Genomic DNA, 12886 nt, shown 5'->3' with positions numbered 1-12886 from the left:
AAAGCCTTACATTGTTGTTGTTTTTCAGTTGCTAAGTCATGTTCAACTCTTTGTGACCCCACAGAGTGCAGCACTCCAGGCCTCCCTGTCCATCACCAACTCCCGGAGTTCACTCAAACTCATGTCCGAGTCGGTGATGCTATCCAACCATATCATCCTCTGTCATCCCCTTCTCCTCCTGCCTTCAATCTTTCCCAGCATCAAGGTCTTTTCCATTGAGTGAACTCTTCATATCAGGTAGCTAAAGTATTGGAGCTTCAGCCTCAGCATCAGTTCTTTCAACAAATATTCAGGGTTGATTTCCTTTAGGATTGAATGGTTTAATCTCCTTGCTGTCTAAGGGACTCTCAATAGTCTTCTCCAGCACCACAGTTCAAAAGAATCACTTCTTCAGTGCTCAGCCTTCTTTATGGTCCATTTCTCACATCTGTACATGACTTCTGGAAAAACCATAGCTTTAACTATATGAACCTTTGTCTGAAAAGTGTCTCTGCTTTTTAATACACTGTCTAGATTTGCCACAGCTTTCCTTTTAATTTCATGGCTGTAGTCACTATCCACAGTGATTTTGGAGGCTAAGAAAATAAAATCTGTCACTGTTTCCCCTTTTTCCCCATTGAAGTTTTAAGGCAGTTTTTTCACTCTCTTCTTTCACCCTTGTCAAGAGGCTCTTCAGTTCCTATTTGCTTCCTGACATTAGAGTGGTATCATTTTATTATCTGAGGTTGTTAATGTTTCTCCTTGGAACCTTGTGATTTATCCAGCCCAGCATTTCACATGATGTACTCTGCATATATGTTAAGTAAGCAGGGTGACAATATACAGCCTTGATGTACTCCTTTCTCAATTTTGAACCAGTCTATTGTTTCATGTCTGGTTCTAAGTGTTGCTTCTTGACTTACATACAGTTTTCTCAGGAGGCAGGTAAGGTGGTCTGGTATTCCCATCTCTTTAAAAATTTTCCACAATTTGTTGTGATCCACACAGTCAAAGGCTTTAGTGTGGTCAATGAAGCAGAAGTATGTGTTTTTCTGGAATTTCCTTTCTTTCTTTATGATCCATTTACCAGTTCAACTAATGTGTAGAAATATTATCTGTACTAGATTCTTTTACCATCACTCCTTAATATCTTATCTTAAATAAAACCTCTCCATACATTGAGAATCATGTCAGGTAAAGCTGTAATTTTTGCTCCAGTTATCAGACATAATTTAGAAAACTCCAGAGGAGAAGGATAGGAAATTACCTATTTGTCCAGTGGTTAGGAGTCAGTGCTTACACTGCAAGGGCTGGGTTCAATCCTTGGTTAGGAACTAAGATCCTGCAAGCTGCATGGAGTGGCAAAAAAAAAAAAAAAAAGGAAAGAATAGAGAAAGATAGTCCATTATATTTTCTCATGTATTTTTACTCTTCCCATTGCCCTTTCTTTATGCTTGATGTTACAAGTTTCTTTCTATTTTCTTTCTGTTTCTAGATATTCCTTTAGCCATTCTTTTAGGGTAGGTCTGTTGGTGACAAATTTTGTTAGTTTTCCCTCACATTGAGGATGTCTTGATTTCACCTTCATTTCCTGGGTATAGAATTCTAGATTGACAGTTCTTTTCTTCCAGCACTTGAAAAACATTATGCCACTTCTCTTGCCCATATTAGTTTCTGATGAGAAATCAGCAGTCCTTTAAATTACTTTTCGCTGTAGTTTATGTTATTTCTCTCTGTTATGAAGATTTTTTTTTCTTTTTTGTTAGTTTTCAGCTGGTTGATATTAATGTGCTTTGGTATATATTTTTTGAGTTTCTCCTGTTTGGGGTTTATTCAGTTTATTGAATCTGTAGGTTTGTGCCTTTTGCTGAATTTGGAGAAATTTAAATGTTTGTTTGAATACTTTTTCTTGAGACAAGAAAAATAAAAATATATGTAAGAGGAGAGACAAATTATCATATTTTCAGATCCTATTACTGCTGATGTAGAAAATCCAAAGGAATCTGTAGACAAAGTATGAGAACTAATAAGGCAGTGAACAGGACTCAAGCAAACAACCATATTGTATACAAGATATTCTTCTAACTTGGCGCTCACTTGTTTACTAATCTTGACCTTTTTCAATTAAGAGACAAAGAGGTATTTTGTAACACATGGTAACTCATGGTAACACAGCATTTTATTAGCAGAATCAGAATATTGTGGCTTTTCTTGTTCTAGAAATGACCATGCTAAGGCTTCTGGGAAAATAAAGAGAAAATATTTTTGAAATGGGAAAGGGCATGGATGGGGTGGAATGAGATCAGTGAAAAAAATCCTAGGGATGCCCCATTAGGACACAACTGAAAAGAGGAACTAAAAGAAGTTTATGCTTTTAGAAACAGAAAGTAATTATGTTTGAAGAGTGAAACTTAGCAGCAGAAACTTATTATTCAGTAGTCCCCCCCCTCAGATATTCATGGAATAATTTTGCTCATGGAACTTTGTTCTCTCCTGGTTTTCTCCTACCTCAGGCTTCTGTTATATGAATTTGTTGCAAATTTCTCCCATCTATAAATATTGAAAAGTCTCTGAGTTCAGTCCTTGTTGCTATTGTTGTTTAGTTGCTCAGTCATGTCTGACTCATTGCAACCCCATGAACTGTAAGGGTTCCGTGGGATTTCCCAGGCAAGAATAATGAAGCGGGTTATCATTTTCTTTTTCAGGGGGTCTTCCCGATCCAACGACTGAACCCACGTCTCCTGCTTGGCATGCAGATTCTTTACCACTGAGCCACCTGGGAAACCCTCAGTCTTTAGACTTACTCATTTCTTTATCTATCCCAATTCCTTAGTCCATCTCATTCAGCCTCCTGATTTGAAATGCCCAATTTTATTTCCAGGCCTGACTGTTTCCTTAGTTTTTGTCTTGTATATTCAGCAACTTACTCAGCATCTCCATCTGAATGTCTAACAGGTATCTAAATACCAAATCAAACTGTTGCTTCCCTATCTTCTATTTCTTTCTCCATCTATCTTCATCTCAGTAAATTGTCACTCATTCTTCAAGTTTTCCACCCAAAAAATTTAAATTATTCTTGACTCCACTTTCTCCTATGCTATGTCCAATTGTCAAAAAATTCTATTGGCTCTACTTTGGAAAATCAAGAACTTAATCACTTCTTATCACCTTTACCAACTTTTGCCAACACCATCTCTTCCTGCACTATTGCTGCAGCTACCTAACAAATCTCCTTACGTGTACCTTGGCCCTCTGTAATCTGCTCTTCACAGACTAGAGTGATATTCTAGATCACTAGATCACTGGAGTGATATTTATATCAGATCATCTCATTTCTTTGTTTGCTGGTTGTTTCCTATATTACTTGGGATAAAGAGCAAACTCCCTTTCAGGGCTTCTTGTTAGGCTTTATGATAGCCCTTGGCTACCTTCTGACACATTTTCCTAGCTCTTTCCCCAACTTAGTTCACATCTATGACACTCACCACCTCATTGTTCCTAAAATTCTCCACCACACTCCCACCTCAAGGTCTTTGCAGTAGAAGAAAGCTCTTCTCCTAGATGCCCACATGGCTATCTCTTCCTTAAGATTCACTCAATGTTACCTATTAATGAGAGTCTCCTGATCCCCTTGATATAACAACACTGCTTGATCTTTTACTCCCTACCTCTTTATCCTGCTTTATTATTTTATTCTATGAAAAATTGATAAATAGAAATCTCAATCAGAGTTGAGAAGAGGGAGCTCTCATGTCTGAGATGAAAACAGAGCCCAAGAGGAAAAACAAAGACTTCCTTCCCTGGCAAGGATCAGCCAGTGAAAAGACATGAACTTTGTTTAGAGCAGCCCTGCCAAATTATCTTTACTCTTTTTAAAAGCATTCTCCTTCTTTGGCTGTGCGGGGACTTGCACATGGCTTGCCACGATTGCAGACCCCAAATTTCAATTTTCTACTAATTTCTAAATAAACCCATCTTTGCTAGAGAAATATCAGGCAGTCTATCTGTTTCAGGTCAGCATTCTATAGGATCTACCATGCTAAAATTTAAGAGTTCTAAGAAGAGAGACTTTCTCTGCGTGTTCAGAACTCCATTCTCAGAACTGGAATAGTGCCTGGTACACAGTAGATCTTCAACACATAGTTGAATAAACAAGTGAGTGTCCTGAGCATTAAGAGTTCGGTAATTATGAATGATACCTGGCATTTCCCTCTTTCTATTTGGAAAATAAAATTGAAAGCAGAAAAGGTATGGATTTCTTAAGACCTCAGGACTCAGCCTTCTGTGAAGATTGGTACAGTGGCAGAGAAGAATATGAAAGGAGGATTCCCTCAGTCTAGAGAGGTGAGAGAAAATTTATTTAAAAAATAGAATGCTTGTATATTTCCAAAAGGAAATCTATGTCATCTGAAAGTGAGAAACGGTTATTGCTTTAAACCATGACTGTATTGTTAAGACTCACTTATTTTAAAGTTAGCCTTTCAATAGTACTTTATTTTCAAAACATCAATAATTAGAGTATATTATGCAAAAATAGCCACAAAGCAAGCACAGCAGTCACATTTCTTATGGTGTGATTTTTCATTCAATTGTCATTAAACTTTTTCATTGTAAAATGACTAAGCATGATACTAAAATGTGAAATAGAGAGCCTAAAATTTCAGGTTAGAAAATGCAAGAACATCTTGATACCTTTATCACTAACATGTTAATCACAATTTGACAAAATTTTGAACATTTTCATTAGAATGGTTCTTCAAACTCACTCTGAAATGTTTACATTAGTGTTAAAAATGTCTCTGGGAATGCACATAATTTTAATCATGTAGTGCTTTGAGACTTCATAGAAACCAGCTGCAGTGAGAGTGTCATGTTTTCACTGGTCAGTGGCTCCCTTGTTACACACCACACAGGGCACTCCTATTGGCAGAGCTTCACAAGGAAATCTTCAAGTCCAGTGCCTAAAGAGGGAAGCACACCCACATTCCTCTGTGTGCCCTTGTTCTCCTCCCGCCTGCTCAGCCAGGTTTGGACTCTGCTGATTGTCATGTCTTGTGCAGATTAGTTGGATATGAACTTGTGACTGTACTTTCCTGGAGTTGCCCCCATTTTCTACAAGTGGGCAGAGGTGAGAGAATCATTAATAGATCTCACATCTCTATTGTGCATTCCAGTCTTCACACTTATTAACTTACATTCTCTCTCTGGGTCCCACCAATCACATGGCATGTCCTTTGGGCAAGGCACCTCTGGGAATGAAGGTAATCCCTTTCTTGTCCCAATTACCATGGCCAGACCACCCCTCCCCCACATGCTAACCCCAAACACCCAATGATCTACAGCAAGTACTATGGTGAAGGGTCCTGAACCAAAACCCTGGTGCTCCTCATTTGTCATCAACATAACATGTGTCACTCACTGTATTATCTGTTGAAAATACAGTTAAAAGACTTTTCTTCTTTCAAACAAACCATGCTTTATTGGGGAAATCCACACATAAGGCAACAATTACAAAGCAGAGGGCAAGGACTGCAATGGATAATGTCTAAGGGGCTTTTGGAGTACAGAGTAGTTCTAGTAAAAACTGCCTCCTCTTAATGACCTCACGAGTTGTTGTAGGGTCAAAACTGTAGAATGGATGTGAAAGCACTTTGTAACTCTAAAGGGCAGTACTATTGTGACTGCAAGACTTTGCTCCTGCTATTATGGATGGTAATTTCCAGATATGCTTGGAAGACAAAACAATTACAAGTTTTCTGTTATCTCTCCATTCAATCCCTTTGAGAAGGTGGGACATAGGAGGGGAACTGATGTAAGAAATGCTCAATGTGCTCTTGTCAGTCCATTTACCCAGAGATTGTCCACATGCCTTGTTACTCACAGTACAACCCTCCTCACTTCCCCTGGTAGAACTCCTGCCTCTCTCTCTCTCACACTCTGGAAGTATTACCCAGTGAGTGGATGAGCACACAGATGCTCCAGCCACACTTCCTAGACTTGAGTCCCGATTATGTCCCTTCTCCCTGTTTAGTCTTGGCCACAATGACTTTAATGCTCTATGCCTCAGTTTACTCACATGAGAAATGGGGATAACTATAGTTCTTAGTCCGCAAGATTATAAATATTAAAAGAGATAATGAGAGACTTCACTTGTGGTCTTGCAGCTTAAGACTCCATGCTCCCAATGCAAAAGTCCTGGGTTCAATTCTGGTCAGGTAACTAAATCTGACATGCAGCAACTGAGTTTGCATGCTGCAACTAAAGATCTTACAACCACAACGAAGATCCTGCATCCTGCAACTAAGACCTGGTGCAACCAAATAAATAAATATTTTTTAAAACAAATAAAAATAAAAAATGTGTTAAAAAAGATATAATAGATACTAAAGTGGCATAGAGACTACCTCCTAGTAAAGCGAAAGTGAAAGTGAAAGTGAAGTCGTGTCTGACTCTTTGTGACCCCATGGACTGTAGCCTACCAGGCTTCTCCGTCCATGGGATTTTCCAGGCAAGAGTACTGGAGTGGGTTACCATTTCCTTCTCCAGGGGATCTTCCCGACCCAGGGATTGAACTCAGGTCTCCCGCATTGGAGGCAGGCACTTTAACCTCTGAGCCACCAGGGAAGCCCAAGTCCTTAGTAAACATTAGCTATTATGTTAATTAATTCATTTAAAATATCTTCTAATCAGTTACAAAGAGCCAGGCCTTGAGCCCTAAACATAAATAGATGAAGTCTCAGCCTTTATGTGAGGAATGCTGGTGAGCCATACGCCAACTGTGCATCTCCACTTGCCCTCTGTCCTCTCTGTTGGTGTTTCAGGTTCCTCCCCATGTAGAAAAGCCACCTGACCCCTTCAGACAGGCCATAGCACTCCTAATAGATACCTCATCTCCAATTCCCTGAATCTTTGCTGCTCTCTGCTGGCACAGATATGTGTGCCATGTGCCAGGCTTACATAAGAGGATGGGGGGACATAGGTGGGAGACTGAAGGTGTGAGTAAGGTGACAGACATGGAGATGTCTGCTAGACCTAGTCTCTGCCTTCACATAGCTCATGCCACCAATTATAAATTATGACACTATATTCATATACAGCTGTCCCTTGGTATCATAGAGGGCTGGGCCTAGGACTGCCCACCTCATACCAAAATACCCTGGTTTCTTAAGTCCCTTAATCACCCTTGGTATTTGCACGTTCTGGAGAATCACAGATACGGAAGGCTGACTGTGATATAAATCTTTTTCAGAAAAGGTAGGGAGTCAGGGGGAACTTATTAGAAGGTCAACATTTGTAGTTACTTAGCTGTGCAGATTAGTATAAAGGGACTTATAAATCACTTTGGGAGCCGTTTTGTGGAAATTAAGGGTGACTTTTTAATAACAGACTATATTTTGAAGTAAAGAAGACAGGCTACGTTAGCACATTAAGATGATTATCACATCAGATCGACACTAGAAAGCACACTGGAAGGGCTTGCCACCATGTGCCCCTGACAATCTGTGACCAGCTCTGATCTCATATAAGTTGTTGGTATTGACTCCACAGCTAAACTGAGCAAATGAATACAGTTAGTAAAAACTCACAAAAAGAACACAAAGGTATTGTGGATTAGCAAGTGAATAGAAAAGTTCTGTCTTAGAAGAGACAAGGAGTAACATTAACAATATGGTGGCATAGTTCAGTGTAGCTGATTTATGATGTTGTGTTACTTTCTGCTATTCAGCAAAGTGAATACATTATACACATATCCACTCTTTATTAAATTCTTTTTCCATGTAGGCCATTACATAGTATTGAGTAGAGTTCCCTGTGCTGTATAGCAGGTCCTTATCAGTTATCTGTTTTGTACATAGTAGTATGTATATGTCAATCCCAGTTTCCCAATTTATTTTTCCCCTCCTCTCTTCCCTGGTAACCACAAGACTGTTTTATGCTTCTGTGACTCTATTTTGTAAGTAAGTTCATTCATATCAATTTTTAGATTCCACATATAAGTGATATCATATGATATTGTTTATTTTTGCTTTTGTTATTATGCTATTGTTGTCATATTTTTAAAAAATCATTATCAACACCAACGTTAAGGAGATTTTCCCCTATGTTTTCTTATAGGAGTATATCTATCTTCTCTCTCTGACTTCCTTTACTCACTATGACAACCTCTGGGTCCATCCATGTTGCGGAAAATATCATGATTTTGTTCTTTTTTATGGCTGATATTCCATTGCATATATGTAGTACATCTTCTTTATCCAATCCTCTGTTGCTGGATTTTTAAGTTGCTTCCATATCATGGTTATTGTAAATACTGCTGCAATGGACAAATGGCGTGTGGGTTGCATGAATTTCTTAAATATTTAGACGTTAATCCCTTATCAGATAGAAGGTATTCAAATACTTACTTCCATTCAGTAGGTTACCTTTTCAATTAGCTGATGGTTTCTTTTGCAGTACAGAAGCTTTCTAGTTTGATGTAGCCCCACTTGTTTATTTTTGCTTTTATTATTTGTGCTACTGCTATCATATTTAAAAAAAAATCATTACCAAAGCAATTTCAAGGAGACTTTCCCCTATGTTTTCTTATAGAAGTTTCACAGTTTTGTATTTAAATCTTTAATCCATTTTCACAGTTTTTGTGAGTGGTATAAGATAGGGATCTAATTTCATTCTTTGGCATGTGAATAATCAGCTTTCCCAGCACCACTTATTGAGGACTATGCTTCTCCCTTGGAGAAGGCAATGGCACCCCACTCCAGTATTCTTGCCTGGAAAATCCCATGGACAGAGGAGCCTGGTGGGCTGCAGTCCATGGGATTGCTAAGAGTTAGATACGACTGAGCGACTTCACTTTCACTCTTCACTTTCATGCATTGGAGAAGGAAATGGCAACCCACTCCAGTGTTCTTGCCTGGAGAATCCCAGGGATGGCGGAGCCTGGTGGGCTGCTGTCTATGGAGTCACACAGAGTCAGACACAACTGAAGTGACTTAGCAGCAGCAGCAGCAGCAGCATGCTTCTCCCATTGAGTATTCTTGGCTCCCTAGTCAAATATTTGTTGACGGTATTTACATGGATTTATTCTTGGATTCTCAATTCTGTTCCACTGGTCTATAGGTTTGTTTTTTATGCCAGTACAGTATAGTACAGTGTTTTGCTTACTGTGGCTTTGTAATAAAGTTTGAAATCAGATATGTGTTGTCTCCAACTTTGTTCTCCTTTCTCAGGATTGCTGTGTATATTTTCTCAGGATTGCTATGGTCTTGTGGTTTCATGTAAATTTTTCTATTTCTGTGAAAAATGCTATTGGAATTTTTTTAGGGTTTGTACTGAATCTATAGGTGGTTTTGGGTAATGCAAATATTTTAACAATATTAAATCTTCCAATTCATGAACACAGAATTTTTTTTTGGTATCTTCAATTTCTTCATCAAAATCTTATAATTTTCAGTATACAAATCTACCCCTTGTTAAATTTGCTCCTACATAGTTCATTATTTTTGATTCTATCACAAATAAGATTGTTTTCTTTATTTTTCGGTTAGTTCATTGTTATATAAAAATGACTCATGAATTTCCCTTGCCAAGCAAACCAAAAATATTCTCATAAAACAGCTCCTGACACATTCATAACCATCAAATGAATAGCTCAAATGATTCTTCAGAAAGATTGATGTACAATAAAATTTTATGGCTAGTGAAAAAATCCAATTGGTTTTTATGTGTTGATTTTGTGTACTGCAACTTAGCTAAATTGCTTTGTAAGTTCTAATAGTGTTTTGCTGGAGTCTTTAAGACAATTTAGACAAATTTACTTCTTGCTTTCCAACTGGATACATTTATTTCTTCTTGTTATCTAATGGATCTGGTGAGGACTTTTAGCTCTATGGTGAATGAGAATCGTTGGTATGGGCACCGTTGTTTTATTCTCTAGTGTTGTCAAGAAACCTTTCAACCTTTCACCATTGAGTGTAATGTTAGCTGTGATTTTGTCACATATGGCTTTTCCTATGTTGAGGTATATTCCTCCTATACCCCATTTGTTGTGAGTTTTATTATGAAAAAATACTGATTTTTTTCAAATTTGTTTCTGCATCTATTAAGATGATTATATTATTTTTATCTTTCATCCTATTAATATAATTTATCACATTTATTTATTCACATGTATTGAAATCCTAGGGATAAACTTTGCTTGATCATGCTGTATAATTCTTTTAATATGTTGTTGAATTTGGTGTGCTAGTATTTTGTTGGGAATCTTTGCATCTATATTCATGAGGAATGTGGGCCTGTAGCTTTCTTTTCCTTTAGTTCCTTATGTGGTTTTGGTATCAGGGTAATGCTAGTGTAATAAAAATGAGTTTAGGGATGTTCCTTCCTCTTCAACTTTTGGGGAAGAGTTTGAGAAGAATTGCTGTTAATTCTTTCTTAAATATTTGGTAGAAATCACCAGTGAAGCTGTCTGTTTGGCTTTTTCTTTGTTGAGAAGTTTTTGATTACTAATTCAATCACTTTTCATGCTATCGGTCCGTTCAAATTTTCTGTATTTAGTCACTCAATTGTATCCTACTCTTTGCTACCCCATAGGCTGTTAACCCACCAGGCTCCTCTGTCCATGGGGATTCTCCAGGCAGGAATTCTGGAGTGGGTTGCTGTGCCCTCCTTCAGGGAATCTGCCCAACCCAGGGATTGAATCTAAGTCACCTGCACTGCAGGCAGATTCTTTACAGTCTGAGCCACCAGGGAAACCTCCCTGAGATATAGGGGAAGTTCAGATTTTCTATCTCTTCATTATTCAGTCTTGACAGGTTGCACATTTCTGGGAATTTATTGATTGCCTCTGAGTTATCTAGTTTGTTGGTGTATAGTAGTTCATAGCAGACTCTTATAATGTTTTGTATTCCTGTGGTGCCAGTTGTAATGTCCATTACTTCATTTGTTTTATTTATTTGAATCATTTCTCTTTTTTTCTTAGTCTAGATAAAGGTTTGTCTATCTAATCTTAAAGGGAGATGGCACATTTACTGGAACATATAAGAAGTTTACCTCCCAAGAACATAACAGCACAGTCAGAGTTATAAACTATTCTACTCAAATAATGGGAGCGGTGGAGTGACTAGAGAATAGTGTGATAAATGAATGGAATATAATATCTTCCAGAATACTCACAGAAAAGTAGAAAACCTTTGTTTAAACCCTATGGTTATGATTCCCACACCAATGATAAGCTTGTCTGCAATTCTGAAAAATCCAAATGGGGAGAAGGTGCTGGGACTTCAGTCTACACTTTCTCAATTTCCAGAGAGTCTCTGTGAAGGTTAGCCAACTGTGAAGGGGGCAGTCCCTAAGAATTTCCTTACTTCTGATTACTTCAAATTGAGGGGTTTCCCCAAACTATATTTTGATAACTCATTAGAATTCACGTGAAACGTTCTTGATTTGTAACCAGGTGGAAATACCAGGCTCTCCAGGTGGTTCTGTACTCAAACCAAGGCAGCAGATATGAACCTCAGCATCACAGGCCCCTGTTAACAACAGCACTGGACCCAGGGAATTAGTGCACATGGCAGGGCTTGGTATTGAATCCTGGCTCTGCCCGCTCGGCCACTGTGTGAGCTTCTTGCTCTGCTCATCTTTCTGGATCTCTCTCTCTATTTTTAAAAAAAATTCCCTGAAAGCTTCTATACTCATAATTACAGTTTATTATAGGGAAAGGATACAGATTAAGATAAGCAAAAAAAAAAAAAAAAGAGAGAGAGAGAGAGATGTTTCTGGAAGTGTCCAGAAGGATTTTAAACATGGATCTTCCAATACTTCTTTGCCTTGGAGCCATGGACAGTGTTAACTCTTCCTGGCAGTGATGTATGACAATACGCATGAAGTATTGTTAATCAGAGATGCTTATTCCAGCCTTGGCATGTACACTCAGTACTGTTGGGGTTCCATCATTTAGGCTCCAATATGGCTGATTTTACGGAGAAGGCAATGGCAACTCACTCCAGTACTCTTGCCTGGAAAATCCCATGGATGGAGGAGCCTGGTAGGCTGCGGTCCATGGGGTCGCTAAGAGTCGGACATGACTGAGTGACTTCCCTTTCACTTTTCACTTTCATGCATTGGAGAAGGAAATGGCAACCCACTCCAGTGTTCTTGCCTGGAGAATTCCAGGGGCGGGGGAGACTGGTAGGCTGATGTCTATGGGGTCACACAGAGTCGGACACGACTGAAGAGACTTAGCAGCAGCAGCATGGCTGATTTTAATTTTCACCCTTTCAGGAAATTGAGTTAATATGTATGATCCAAAGCTCCCACCTTGAATCATATTTTTGATGTGGCTCAAATCCCCAGCCCTAAATCATATTATTATCATCTGGAGCTGCAAGCCCCCAGACACTCCTATCATGCTTGACAATATCCAAGGGTTTAGAGATTACCTCTCAGAATTTAAGGAAAACCATCTTTGACTGGGTTTGCTTGTTAGAGAGAGAAAATTGTGTTAAAAAGACAATAGTGAGGGTACAGTGAGGCCTGACTTAAGATTCACTCACCTATGTGAGAACTACACATCGAGGAGGTAAATGATGGTGATTTCTACAGTCAGCTGGATAGGGGAGCACCACAAAGGCTGAAAGTTCTACTTTCTGCCTCAAAAATGTCATAAAAGACTTGAATAACATCTACAGAGTTGAGGAAGGTGCAGGTGATGACCCAAGAACTCTATAGCCATTTCAAGTCAGCATTTAGTACAAGAGAAAAGGAGGAGCATTCTTGGATGCATGAAACATATGCCACTCTTGTGAAGTTGTAACTGAATGAGCTAGATCCAATGCATGTTTAGACTGGTATGCCAATTGCGTATACTGATATCAACAGTATCTTCTTTTCTTTTAATAATTTTATTCTA

This window comes from Ovis aries, chromosome 1 (genome assembly GCF_016772045.2).
Source record: "Ovis aries strain OAR_USU_Benz2616 breed Rambouillet chromosome 1, ARS-UI_Ramb_v3.0, whole genome shotgun sequence".
NCBI lineage: Eukaryota > Metazoa > Chordata > Mammalia > Artiodactyla > Bovidae > Ovis > Ovis aries.
The sequence above is the reverse complement of the archived record's forward strand: the minus strand, read 5'-3'. Positions refer to the sequence as shown.